The sequence below is a fragment of the Strix aluco genome, chromosome Z (genome assembly GCF_031877795.1).
Source record: "Strix aluco isolate bStrAlu1 chromosome Z, bStrAlu1.hap1, whole genome shotgun sequence".
In the NCBI taxonomy this organism is placed as follows: Eukaryota; Metazoa; Chordata; class Aves; order Strigiformes; family Strigidae; genus Strix; species Strix aluco.
The window spans coordinates 33,166,948-33,182,027 of NC_133971.1; the positions used below are offsets into that span (position 1 = coordinate 33,166,948).

Consider the following 15,080-nt stretch of genomic DNA (forward strand, 5'->3'; position numbering starts at 1 on the left):
TTTAAAACGTATTACTATTTTGGTAAATTTTATAGTACTGCTGACAGAAATTTTATAAAATTGATTTTATAAACCAGATTCTGCAGTCTCCAGTTAAAGTCTTATTCAACTAGATCTTAAGCTTATGCATTGACAAAAAAAAAAATCCATTTTTCAGAAGTAGTTACAAAGTTGACATTAGAGAAATACAGAATGTAAAAAATGAGGTTTCTTGCACACTAGTTTCACTTAATAAAGCATATTTAACAGAATAGAAATATAAGAGAAATAGGACCATTTCTGCAACTATTGACAACAAATGAAAACAGATGCGTAATTCAATCCTCACATTGACGATAAAAGTAGTAATTTCTCTGCAATCTTCTGTTTATTGCTAGCTTTTCTCTTACTGTTTTATACCGAATCTTATTAAAGAAGCTGCTAGAACAGATAAGCTGGAAATCAGACAGCATCTAATAGCATTAAGAATGCTAAAAACCCCTTCCATTATGCATTCCTTTTGCCTAGTCTTGTGTGCACGTTTCCTTATCTTAGTCTTTACTATTAAGTACATTTAATTCTTCTTTGAGAATTAATTTATCCATGCCTACTGCTCATTTCCTATTGGAATTTTAAATCCGTTTGCTCCTAAACTTTTTTCATCACAATCAAGTATGCCCAAAAAATTACAGACCAAATGCACGCCATGTCAATACTTTGTGACCCTACTGTCATCATTCTGTTATCACTGTGACATAGAACACCTTGATGACTTTATCAGAGTTTCTGTTGGGATTAAAGATGCAAAACTGCAAGGTGGAAAGTCTAGAAGAAGAAAGAATATCATAAAAACTCTTGAAGAAACTTCTACTACTAATGGTCATATATGCATGGCAAAAAGATCCAAAAACACATAAACAGGCATTCTCCAGCCCAAAGAGTTTTGAATCTCAGATATTTCTATGGCCTCTTTCTCTTTTTTTTTCTTCTTCTTTTTTAAAGAGCGCCCTGAATGTTTCATTCTCCCCAGTTGGTTTACCTAGAATCCCTGTGGCTATTAATGAAGGAAAAAACTACTTTTTTTTTCCTTCAGATATCAAAATCCAATCCTAAATTACAGATCGACTGCATAAATGCCACCGTTAAATTTATATTTGCTGCCAAAAACATTTTCTGCTCAGAAGTCTTCAAAGTGATACTAAATCAATTAAGCTTACTCTAAATAAGTAGGATTCAGGTACCAATCTGTTTTCACATTAAACAAGCTTTAGACTGATGAAAATTATCAGTAATCTTTCCCAAAATGCTAAACTGGTCTGTTTTTCAATTTCATCAACGATATCTTAGTTTCTCCAACTTGTTATAGTACTTGCAACCTCCAGAACTGGCATTCAGACACATAGAAGTTATTAATGCTGTAGAAGTTGTTAAAAAGACACATGAAACAAGCTCATCAAAACATCTGTGTATTATTTGATATTTATCATATCCACCATTTCAAAACAGCTTGTGCTATCAAGCATCATGTTTGTATACTGTCAGTTTCTTCAGTAAAGCCACATATAACAAAGACGGAATAGTCTGTCACAGTTTTTCCATCACAGTTTATTACCACAAAGTTTGGTCATCCATTGGTATACTGACTAATATTAATATAGACAATGCTATTGGACTTTATCTACTGCAAACTAATGCAGGTATCTAGGTTTTATTAGCAAGAATTCCTACAATAAGCACACATTAGAGGAATTAATCATTCATTCCCTGCAGACTGCTTATATATTTCATCGGGCCATTATCTGATCTGAATAAGAACAATTGCATAATAAAACACATTACTGCTGACACATGCAACTTAATTCTATCAACTATAAATCTTCACAGCAAGAGGTCTTTTTTAAGACCTCTGTTGTTTCTTATGAATTAGACTGACCTGATTTGACATTTTCCTATATCAGCAATTACGATCAAGATTGTACATACATATATGATCAAATGTAATATGTATCAAACTTAATTGCCAGGTTTTGACTCAGGTCATTTCCTATGGTAACAAGTAGTAATTACAGCAAAAGTGGAGTATGTACCAAGTAATTTTTCATATAGATACTGAAGTACTGGCAGGAGATATCCTAGATTTAAAGAAAATCCAAAAGACAAATAATGAAGAGTATGCTCCAAACTAATAAAGCCATTAAGTATGTAGTTCCTACCTGATTAGTCAAATATATTTTAATCTTTTTTCTTTTATTGTAAAACTAGACACTTTGTTAGGCATTCAACATTGCATGCTGCATGTCTGGGACCAGCTAGCAGAACAGAAAGCTTAACTTAATAAACTTCTCTGTATGCAGTCTCAAAACAGTTCATGCAAATTATCTGGATATATTATCTTAATACCCTGCCCACAGGGAGTACAACACAGCAATGAGCCATGTCAAATGTTACCTACTCAAAAAGGAAAGAAAAAAAAGCCTCATTTTTACCTGAAAGATAAATTCACGGTACTAAACCAGCCAGCAGATGTGTTATCCTTTTATTTCAAGTTCACAAGTTCATCTGGTATTTTTTCTGTCATAAATGTTACTATCAATTACCCAGAGTACTGTGATGCAATATGAAAGTCGCCCTGATTCACTACCTCAGAACTTGTAGCCTATGCTTTGTAATTATTCCCAGCTTTAAGATTATGAATACCTGAAAGCAGCTCTGAATGTCATCTTTCTGCTAGTGCAGATTTAGCCTTTCCTGCTTGTGTCACATTAACTTCCTAAATAAATTTTGTCTAATTACCTTTACTGGTGTGACATAAACTAATTTCTTTACTTCACAAAGTATTTAATTTGATCCTAATAAACTTTCACTCTTGGCAACATTTATTAGTTGTAATTGATTTTGAATTCCACCTGAAAATGCAATATTAAATTCACCATAGAGATGCACATAAATGCATGTTTAATGGCTTCTAATGACAAAAGTTAATTCAGATTAGGTGAACAATAAAAATGTAATACATAAGAGATTTAAGTTGAATAGTTTATTTACAGTACCCATTTATTATTATGAATTTGTACTGTAAAATAACACAAATTTGTCAAGAATTTGTAAGGAACTGTTTATTTTATTCAAATCCATATTGTCCCTACAATAGATGCAATAACACATGAAGAATTTAAATCCAAGTCCATTTGGCAGGAATGGAGGAAAAAATGCTGAAATGCTATTGATTCCTTCCAGTACATTCAAAACACCTGACTCAACTATATTTCTACTGACATAACACAAAGGTTTTATTTAGAAATTAGCAAACATGAACAAATATTTTCATTGACATACTTTTCATTCTTATTTCTGCTCTCTACCTAGGAAACAGTTAACCCTCAACTACTAGTACTAGCTGTTTCCTCTACCAGAGATGCAGCAAATGTCAATAATGAGACCACTGTCCCAAGAAAAATAATGCCTGCAAAAGTTCTCCTCCCCAGATGCAGATATATTTAGTGCTAAACCCTAACGTCAGACTCTCCACGACATACATTTATTTGATCTTTATACCTTCTGTCAACTCTACAGCTCAGCCAGCAAACCTCAGTCCCACCGTTCGTGAAGCCCCCTTAAACGAGTGTATCTTTTTGTTTCCCCTAGATCTTTCTCACCTATTTAAAAAAGTGCCATCCGTACTTTTTAATGTCCCACAAAAGCACTTCGAAAGCAAAGCTGTTGTCTGGAACTGTAATCATCATTAGAAGAAAAAATATACATACATTTCATACATATAAAACTTCATGAAAAACCTAACAACTTCACATGTGGACTAAAAATGCAACTGAATACAGACAAAAACACTCTTAGTATCTATAATCCATGTACATTTTACATCAAACTGAATGCCCTGTCACCTGGCATTACTTAGCAGGTCACACCGTGCTGTAGGTTCTGAGGGAGCATCTCTTTGTTTAGATTTTGCCTGTAATCTACCACATACCTACACTCGGACTAAGGTAGGCATTACACAATACCTGACACACTCAGTTTCTTTACAGAAGTATTCACCTGCAATTTTCTTCTCTGATAAAAGATGAGTAAACCGCTTCCTGCACTTTTCCCACTGAAAACAGTTCAGGTCACCACAGGCAAGTTCCTCTCTGACCAGAACGGTGTGACTTAAAAGCAGAGACACACATGCATACACACACAGATATAGATCAAGATGTGTGTGTGTGTGTGTGTGTATGCTAAGAGGTTTGGAGGAGCTGGAGGACATAGGGACAGAAACCAAGCATAGCGTATTTACTTACTAATGCAGTCCGCTCGGACCTCTTTGGAAACCTGAAGGAGTCTCCGCTTTCCCCTCCTGCCAGTCAGGAGCCGCGCTGTGCCCCTAGTCCACACAGGCCCAGAAGGAACTGCAAAGAGAGAGAAGCACATGCCACATCAGGCAGTTCTGTTTTGGTGGGATCCAGCGCCGCTGCCGCTAGCTCCTTGGGGGTATCCCTGCTTTCTGAGAAGACTCCTGCAAAAGAGTCATTCTTCCAAAGATTTTTTAACCAGTGATTAAAAAAAAAAAAAAAAAAAAAAAAAAAAAAAAGCCCTCTCGAGGCTCCTGCACCCTAAAATTTCTTGGGGGGCGGGGGGGGGGGGGGGGGCTGGCGGGGAGGGGAGAGAAAAGGTACCTGCAACTCTCTCCGATGAGGCCGGCAGAGAGAGAGGGAGGGAGGGAAAGAGCGAGGAGAGGGAGGAGAGAGGGAGCGAGCGAGGGGTGGGGAGGGGGGAGGGGGGGGGTGTGTGCGTGTGCGTGTGCGTGTGTGTGTGCGCGCGTGTGTGCGCGCCTGCGGGAGAGGGGGCGGCGGAGCGGCTGTGCTCGGGGGCGCGGCGGCCGCCCCCTGCCCCTGCCCCTGCCCCTGTCCCTGTCCCTGCCCCTGCCGGGCGCCGCCGGCCCGGGGGGCGGGCGGGCGGCCCGTGGGCACGGGGAGGGCCGTGCCGGGGCGCGCGCTCCCCGCCGGGCCCCGCGCGGCCCCCCGCCGCCGCTCAGCCCGCTCACCTGCATTTCCTTAACGAGCCACTTGATGGCTAGTAGCAACGGCGGCTCCCCGGCCCCGCCGCAACTTTGGCTGCCGCGGAGCCACGCCGCCCCCGCGGAGCTGGGGATGGGGAGGTGCCGGCCGCAGAGTGCTGCTCCGGGCGGGGACCGCGCCGGCAGCTGCCCGCGGAACTTTCCGCCGGGTGGCTGGGGCTGGGAGGGAGCGGCGGGGGGGCTGCGCCGAGCCCCGCGTGTGCGCGCCGCAGCCGCGCAGCGAGCCCGGTAGCGGGGCGCGGCGAGGCCGGCAGCGGGGCGCGCTCCGCCGTCCGCCTCCCCCCGGCGCTGCCTCCTCCCACCGCGCTCCCCGGCGTGTGCGAAAGGAGCGAGAGAGCTTCTCGCTATTAATAATAATAAGCCCTATCCCCACCTTCCTCCTCTCCCTGGGAAAACAATTAATAATGCATTAAAATAATGCACCTTTACAGCCACCGGCTGGCAATAATAAAATAATAATAATATTACCACCACTTAAGAGAGCGCTGCTGTGGATGTGGTGGCGAGGTACCTTTTCCTATCATTCACACCCAAGTGTGAGCACAAATTATGCTTCTGGTATTCGTAAGTCCCTTTCTCCTACCAAAGCAACTATATTATGCCCATCAAGAGAAAGTCTCGCTCCAAAGCTGAGTGGAGACAGCGAGTCTCCGGGTGGCTGCTGTGGCTGGGCTGCAAGGAGGGCACCCCCCCTTCCGTTCGCCCGAAACCAATCTCATCGCTTCTCCTCCTCTTTTGCTTATACCGGTGGGTTAAGCACTGCGTTTGGCCCTTTTAGTGTTTTCCCTTCCGTTCCTCCCCTGACGATAGTTTGTGTATTTTAAATAAAGATTTCATTCTGCCAACCCGCAGGAAGCTTTTAACAAGATGCAGCTGAGCGTGTCGATATCTTATATCTTTTTACTGCTGCTCCGGCGTGTACATCAACTCCAAACTCATTTCTTTTCTTCTCCACCTTATACTGTAGCATCTCAGAGACGGCGGCGGCGGCGGCAGCAGCAGAGCGCTGCTCCCGGGGGGCACTTTTACTTTGCCCTCAAAGTATCTTCCAGCAATGAGAGCCGTCGGAACCCCCCCACCCTCTTCTCTACAGCAAAAATACTGGGGTGGTTGCTGTAAGATTTTCAGTTCCACTGATAACACTACACAGTCTGGGAGCAGACGGGGTGGGGATTTTCTTTTTGTATAGAATACAGTTTGTGTGCTATTTTTAATTAAGATTTTTCCAGAAATAGATCCCATCGAGATTTAATTTACGAAGGTATTTCTAACGCTGGTCAATACTGTCTTCCAAGAGGAACATTTGCAACCATTTGCTTCCCCACAACGATGCGCAAATGCTCTTCACAGACTTTAAACCGTTTATGAAAGACTAAAAAAGGGATTTTGTTGTTGTTCTTTTCCTTGCGGTGTGGAGTTTGGTTTTTTTTGTTGTTTTGTCATTATTTTTTTTTGCTACTTTTCACTTCATCTGCATTAAAATAAAACTTTGTTCAGCGTGCCGGCTACCTCCTATTGGTTTTTGTTTTTTAAGAAGCGCTATTTTTAATTTTTTTTTTTTCACCGGGATGTTCTAAATCAAGGTGGTTTCTTTCCGTGAACCGCGTTTCCCAACACCTAGCTGTGCAGTTCTACCTTGCTGGTCCCCTGCTACTCCGCGACTGCTGAGCCGTAACCACCTCCTCATGGTACAGCTCAAGCAGCCGGTTAAGCCCAAGGCGAGGCACCGCGCGGGCCTAGGCTCTCCACCAGCTCCGCACAGCCAGAGGGGCCTCTGGCGAAGGCTGCGAGGTGACACAGCCCGACCGGCGGCGGAGGGAGCGTGTCCGGGGACGCTCCCGCGCCCCGCGGGGCGGCTGAGCGGGGCGCTCCGCCCGCCCAGGGCCGGCCCCGTCCCGCTGTCGGGCGCGGCGCAACGCCGCAGCAGCCCCGCGGTGCAGGCGGGGCGGCCGCGGCCGGGCGCGGAGCTCCGCGGCCGCGGCGGGCCGGGCTCGCCCCGTGGTCACGGCGCGGCAGCAGGTCAGGGGAAGCACTCAGCCTCCACCTCGAAACAGTGCTAGGACTGAGCTTCCCGTCCTGGAAGTGACAGAGGGCGCATCGTTCGCTTGCAGGTATTATTTCAGCTCCGAGGCTTACCCTACACAAACCAAAGCACTACCCTTAAAAAGAGAACAGGCGACGGAGAGCTACTGAAACACCTGGTACTGAGCACTGACGGTTTTTCTTTAAGGCGTACTACAACTCAATTTGACCTAGTTTGAAGCATGAAGATTCAAAGGGGGAAAAAAAGAAAAAAAAAAGAAAAAAAAAAAAGAAAAGCGAAAATATTAACCCCCCTTCGTTATTTTTTTTTTTTTTTAAAGGAGGCTGAAAATTGTGATATTGTAGAGTGGACCTTTATCGAGACAGGGCAACAGAGCAAGTTAAATATTTCCTCCCAATGGTGTTTTCTCTTTTGGCAGATCACTTGAGTATTGCTTTAATTTACAACTAAATATGGCATCACTCATGTTTCTTAAACTGATTTTATCTATACAGTATCTATACACTGCTAAAGGCAGTAGAAAATCAAGCGTTCTAACATCTTAATACTCCTTATCAAATTGGAATTATATATCTTTCATTCCTATGTTCCTTTTGATCTTCAGTTTTTCCCTTTATTTTTTCTTTCTCTTAGATTTCTCCGGTTTACTATGTCTTATTTCTACATGTCACTGCAAATTTCTTCACAGGAGTAAAATATATTGATATATATTATCTTTCATGAGTACCAAAGTTTTGTGCAATGTAGTACGTTAAAAGATCACCATAATTCATGTGAAGCCCAAATGAAACACCCATTCTGCATCCTGAGCATTACACTATGCTTGTTAAAGTTTGTGAAGGCTGGGGTGTATTCAACATTAAAACGTGTTGCAAAGTTGATCACATGAGAGCAACTGGGAGAAAATCCATGGGGATGCAAAATTACATAGAAGTAAACAAGAAATAAAAATTTAGATATAAAAATATATCAGAATTAAGAAAATCTCTAAACTGTAGTGTCTGCCAGATCCTATGACACCTATAACCTGAAATAACATAGAGTCAGTAGAACACCTATACCCAACTAAGATACAGCAGGAAAGGTGATTTGCATATCTGCTTTTTTAGAAATTAGTTGTAGTAGTAAATATGATGGTTTATACATCACCAGCACAGCTTTTTGGGCATAATCTGTTTCTTTCTTGCAAGGCACCCGTGAAAAGTATGGCTGAGGTTGGGCATTTTTAAAAAAAATATAATGAAGCTTGTGCAAAGGAAAAGGCAAACCAAGGAAAACTTCAAACCTGACGGTTTTAAGATGCAAAATACAATCTTATTTTAATTCTACCTTTAGGTCTCTGAGGGCACACATGCTTCTGTTTTTCAACCAACTTCAATCCTTGGACTTCTGCTTTTCATGGACTAACATCTCCAGAGAAAAGCAGTAGACATTTTGGTATGTAGCATATTTATTTATAACCAAAATGAACAAAAAGAGGTTGAATCATCCCATCCCAAAATAAAAGTTGTGAGGGAAGAAGAATAGTAAATACATGAGAAAGAACACATCAGGAAATGCTTTGTGAAACTCCTCTTGCGTATTTTTTCCTAGGATAGCCTAACATCTTCTGCAAGAAACTAAGAAGACTCAGCAATTTGTAACCACCTGGAAGGCAAAAAGGACCATTCCTGCAAAGACCAGATGCTGGCAAGCAGCTCTGAAGCCCTTGTATCTTCACATCATTAATTTGTGTGACGCAGTTTCATCAGCACAAGCTCCCCATATCTGTACCTTCCTTATTCACACTGGTCAGAGCTAAACACTTTATTCTAAGCAAGAAGGAAAACATTCAAATGAAAAATTATAGAGTAATTTTTTATTAATATGCTTTCCCAGTAATCGTATCTTAAAGCAGGTGAAAAAAGTGACAGGGAAAATATGATACGTATTTTTCTTCTCACTGTGCACAAAACATAATTTCCTATTGTTCAAAGTCTGTGTCTGTACGCTACACATACTCCAAATCTGCATATGATAAGAGAAATTAGGAAAGAATTGCATGAATATACACGAATTAGCTTCCTTACAAAATGAGAGAAATTTCTCTTTGAGAAGGTGTTTCCTACCTCTGGATCGCAGGAGCCTAAAAATGTACTTGCTGAAGTAACCTTTCAGGTTGCTGAAATGGAGTTCCTTTGCATAAAAAGGACTAAGTATCCACCCAAGAGCCAAACATCTTGTGGGTTATAACAGGAATTTTTCCTGGGGAAGGACTGTAGCTCAGGGAGCATGTCAATGTATTAATGAGAAAAAATATAATTTTATTATAGGACAGTCATGTATTGACTTTGTTCATTTATGGAGCAACAGCAACAATCATATCTCCAGCTGTATGTACTTTAAAATATTTTGGTAATACTACTTGTATCTGATAGTATTTTTTGTTAAAAATTTTTAAAAATTTAAATAGTTCAGACTAAGATGTTATACAAGATGTTCTTAATTGTCTTTTTTGGTCAAGAAACTAAGTGGGTCTTTGGATCCCCATTATTGAGAAAGTATTTTTTCTTGTATGGCTGAATGCTGTAATTTTTCTTCATTATTCCTGACCTTTTATGTGTTAACAGTCTCACACTGCACAAAGGAACTAAATCTATTTTTAATAACATCAGAGGGAAATCTTGAACATTTAAACTGTAGAACCTAGGTCACAGTGTTTGGATCTGACAGTCTAAAGCTATTTCCCCTTGTGTCCCTCTCCCTAAACCTCTATTTAGGCACATATGTTTGAATTCATAGAAATGCTGTCTCTTGTTATTTCACTAGAACAACAAGCATTAACCAAGGAAGAAAACTCTTCAGTGTGATTCTACTGAAAATGCTTAGTTCCGGCTAGGCACCTGCTTAATCTTAGCTGAGGAGACCAAAAAAGGGAAAAACAGCTTCACGTCTTTGGGTTGAAGTAGACTGTTAGTGATCAGCCTGAGAATAAATATGAAGGGCTGTCTATCCAATATCAATATATGCTTGTATTATTATTCTCCTTTTCTCTGAAATAGCCGGTGTTTTGAAACCTGATTTGAAAACCAGTCTGACCGGACCACATGTCTGACCAGTATATCAATACTGACCATTCATGTAGGCCTTCAAAAATTTCAGGGGTTTCAGTGTATGTTAAAACATGCATTGAAGTTTTATCAGATTGTAGTCTGTTATAGATTTAGATTCTGGTCTGCAGTACTGAATATAAAGCAAGATTTTGCCATTTACTTTAGTGAGAACAGGACTCATCTCCAAATGAGTAACCTCGTCTCTGTTCTTGAGCAGAGGACCTGGTAAGAGCTTGACAAGTGTTTCATTAATCCACCCACTGATATGTTGGTTGAGTTTCTTATACACTTGGAGTACAGATTGAAGATAACTTAAGATTTCTGAAATGAAAGGAAAAAACAATGTTGTTCTCACCTTAAAGCCTCTTTTTTCACTAATTCCTACAAGATATGTCTTGAGCATATGTTTTATATCCTTGACTAAAAAGATGGGAACTGTTAAAAATAAAGTAAAACTATGAAGATGAGATAATAAGGTGATACTTTTGGGAAAAAAGATGGCTGATGGCAGCACTCTTAAGGGAGATAATGATGTACCTCGTGATAAAAAACATCATCGTTCTCTTTGTGGTCTTTCAATAATGACCTTCATCTCTATTATACTAATGGTTTAAAGACAGAAAACTCTTTGGTTATGTCCCTGGTGTGTCAGATAAGCATGTTGTTTTTAATTCATGGACTAATGTAATACATGCTGAATTTTTTATACGTGAGATCATGCCTTCATGAACCATGGCTTACCCATCTGATTACTTTCACCTTTTCATTTTAGGGTTTAATGGGTATTTCTTTAATTCCTCCACAAATTAAAACCAAAAGCTTTATACCAATTGGAATCAATAGACCAAGTCTATACAACTTAAAATGTTCTGTATACGGCTTTTTAAAATGCTTTTTTAATACAAATTAATTGAAGAATAATTTTTTCAGAGAAAATAATTATTTTAGAGAATCAAAGGGGTGTTTCTCAGAAGCATTTCATGGTGTCTGAAAGATATGAATGCTTATTCTGTATAATTCAATTTTTGATGAAAAGTTAATTTATTCTCTTTTTTTTTTCCTAAGGTCCAATTAGGTTTCAATAGCCTATTTAAATTAAGATTTATCCTCACTTTGGTGTTTTCTGTTACCTCCTTCAACTATAATTGGAGGCAGGACTGTTTATTATGCTCTAGCCTCTGTTATACCTTTCATTGCAGAAATGTGTGGATATCTTCAGATTGGACACTATTCTTAAATTGTGACATACTTCAGATACAAGATGTACATAGTACTTAAACTCAGAGTTCTCAGTGTCCACTGAAACTCCAGACTCATAACCTATAATACTCTCAGCAACTTTTCCACTTTATTCTATAAAATATCATCTAACCTATTGATAGAAGAGAATATGTAATATGAAAAGGAATGCAAAAGTTACAGTGTTCTTGGATTCATCCCTTCAGATGTGGAGAAGTAAATGTGCTGAGGTGCTGAGCAGGGATTGGTCAGCTAGAATGCCTATACTTCCCTAACGTAACTTAAAGACCAAAAGAAACTTATGGCATTTCCATAAGCATATGCATACGAACTGTACAAAATCCTCTATGAATTATTACATGGATCTGTAGAAAACTAACTCTGAGTAGGATCATCAATAACGTTACTAGCAAAAATTTGACACATATAATGTGTATTTTTGAACATGACCAGGAACTCTGAGATGCAAAAGCCGGGAAAAGATCAGAGGAAGAAAGAAAAAGAAAGAAAAAGAAAGATGAAGAAAGAAAAAAAGGGGAAAAAATAGTGGATGTACCCTCAGATTAATGTGACAGCCATTTCTTGTTTATGGAAATCACCTTCCTACAAACCTGTTTTCATGATTCAGCAGTCTAGAAGTCTATGATTTGCAGCACTAGATCTATCAGAAGTGAAGGGAAATTTGGGTCAAAGTGAAACTTTATTGTAGAGAGGATAGATGAGAGGAATTGCACAGCCTGGGTCTGAATGATCAGTATTTTCAGCAATTTGCTATGACATTAGGTAAGTGATACAGTTTTGCACAGCTATATAGTGCCAGTACTGGTGTTGGCAAGCATAATGACGGTGAAGCAACATTAAAGCCTATGGATGAACAAAATTAAATCTAAACTGACACTGCTGTTGGGAAAATATTGCTTGAGAAAGCAATATTTTAAGATGTGATGCAGACTTTGCATACTCAATAGAGTGGCTTTGAAGTTTTATAGGAAAAATACTATAATGATGTGCCAAAGAAAAAAATATTTTCAAAACATTTTAAAGTTAAAATTCATTAAGCATTTCAGAAGATGAAAATGCCTACTTTTCAGAACAAAGTTCCACACTAAAATTTCCTATCAACAATTCTCTCTGTAAGTATAATCTCAAGTACTGATGCTCTTCCACAAGGTAAAACTCGCCATCAGGAGATAACTCATCCACCCATTGCAATATTTTTCTTGATTACTTAGAGTGAAATATTTCTAAAACTATAGGCTCATGAATGCTAACTGTGAGGCTAGAAAAGTTGGAATTTGAACTACTATAAACAGAACTCTTCCTGCTTCCAATGTGCAGCACTGGCTAGACCATGAGGAAACTGGTGCATAGTCCACGTCAGCATCTCACAGATTTTATTGCTCTTACATATTATTGACAGGGCACATTAATTATTGTCCATATCATCAAAAACCACCCACAGAAGATCAGATGCAGTCTATTTTCTGTCTGATATAACATATTAAATAAATCTATTGTTATTTTTATAAGATTGCATACACGTTTCAAGTAACTTTGATAAACCAAGATGTAGTATTTTTGTTTTGTCTTTCTGCTGTTGGATTTAGAATCACGTACTATCCAGAAATTCCAGTATACATTGTCAGATTCCAAATGAGTGACAGAAAACTTTGATTCCTCTGTCACAAAAATTCTGAGTACAAAAAGCAAACTGAAGCTGAAAAACACAGGAGGGGCTTAATGGAAAAATTAAGCATTTCTGCTCTCATTTTCACTAAAGTTCTACCTGCATTTGACACTAGAAAAATGTTCCCTGTATACGCTGTCTTGGACTGTCTTACCTATTTAGAATGTCTCCTACAAATGTTTGTAAAATACCCAACACAATGACTGTAAGGAGACGGCGCAAGTGTACAAACAACTCAACCTAGGAAATGTGATTAGAACCATAAATTGCAAAGATATACAATGCTTTCCATGTTCTGCCAGATTACAACATTTAAACGTATCTTAATAAATTGCTTGAGAAAGAACTAATAAATATATGTTCCAATACTGCTCTACATATCATAGAGGGTTATAGGCTCCACAGTGTTATACAGCAAAATTCACACATGCAGTGAGACCACTAGACTGCAACTAAACCACCAGATTCTCAGCTATTCATTTTAAGTCTTCAACTTTAAGATATAATAAAGACAAAGGTTGGTTTTGATTTTAAGTCCCTAATTATGGTCTCCTCTACACTAGCTTCATTAATGCTAGACCAGATGTGCAACAGTTTTATGACCTCAGAATCAGGCCCATGGCTATTTCCAGATGAACTTCCCCAGTGTCATAGTTTGACCTTCAGCAGTCCAAGTATTAACAGAAGAAACTTTTTCTTTAAACTCTGTCATGAGAGTGAAGTAAATAAAATGGCTGCTTAAAAGAAACCAGAATCTCTAGACTACTTAATGACCAGCTTGTTCAATTACAAAGAATCAATAGCAAATAAAACACTTCCAATTCCAGCTAACTAACATTATTAAAATAAATTAAGTTTTGAAAAGTTTACAGTGTGAAAGAAGTTTAGTATTGTAGAATGCTGGGAGCTGAGTCTTAAGTACTCCTAATGTAACGCTAAAGATGTGGTAACCAAGGAGCTGTTTCTTTTGGCAGTTTGTGTAGTAATGAATACCTTCTTCCATTATGATCCATTATTTAGATCACCATTAAAACTTCAGCTCAGGCTCTTCTTATTGCCTCAGGTAAGTAACAGAACACTTGGCACAGCCCCCGAGAAGTTATCCCCATCCGGTATGGCCAGGACAAGACTCTTTGCCCTTCTCAGGCTGGCACTGGGACTACTAGGCCCGTGGCATCTGTGCATTCCAGCTCAACTAAAGTGAAAAGGAAAATATAACCTCTGATACTGCCCACATGCACTTGCGGAGTATGTAAACATAATGGTTTATTACAGCAACTCAAAATAAAGAAATGATGATCATCACAAAACAGAAGTGTTTTGCACTTTGAAACAGTACATAGAAAATCAGCAGATTTACCTTTCAGAGGAGGTGAATTTTCAGCTGCAGCTCAGAGAAGCTGTTAGTCCCCCAGAATAATGGTGAAGGGAAGCAAAATCATTACCATGGCTGTATGTTGCAGGTAGTTGTTTTGTAGATAATACAGACTTTATAAATCTGTGTGTTTCCTGCATTTTTACAGAACTATGCCAGCCTGTTTCATAAATCATGTCCATATATTTGGAATTTGTGTGTTCTGTCCTTTCAGGATGTCCCATATTTCACTTGCTGATATCTCTCAGCTGTCAATAGCTTACTTCTCAATTCTTATAGAGGGAAGAAATGAGAGTAAGTGTATTTTCCTATAGTGACTTCTCACTGGTGTTGTGAGGTGAGTCAGCCACTGACTGAACAATATGCAACATACAACACAAAGCATTTGCCAGGAGTTGTTTCTCTAATCATTTAAAGAAGTTTGATAGCATTGGATTCCAGGCCTTCTATAATGACAATAACTTCATTCACCTTTGTCATATTCACCTGTCTGTTCATTTGGCATTGAAAGAATTCAGCTTCATATATCAATATAGACCCTGTCACATCTTGGGCTGATAATATATTTTCCAACTTTTTGGTTCTCAAAT

General features: G+C 39.4%; 1 long non-coding RNA gene across 2 annotated transcripts in view; it reads right to left on the reverse strand.

The window, feature by feature from the left end:
• Nucleotides 1–5,202, reverse strand: part of LOC141918564 (uncharacterized) — an 846,297-nt gene extending 841,095 nt beyond the window's left edge. For both annotated transcript variants that reach the window (XR_012621719.1, XR_012621720.1), the window contains exons 1-2: nucleotides 5,021–5,202; nucleotides 4,278–4,385 (exon numbers count right to left, since the gene is read on the reverse strand). This is a non-coding gene — a long non-coding RNA (uncharacterized LOC141918564). The remainder of the gene's footprint in view (nucleotides 1–4,277; nucleotides 4,386–5,020) is intronic.
• Between the last annotated feature and the right edge of the window lie 9,878 nt (nucleotides 5,203–15,080).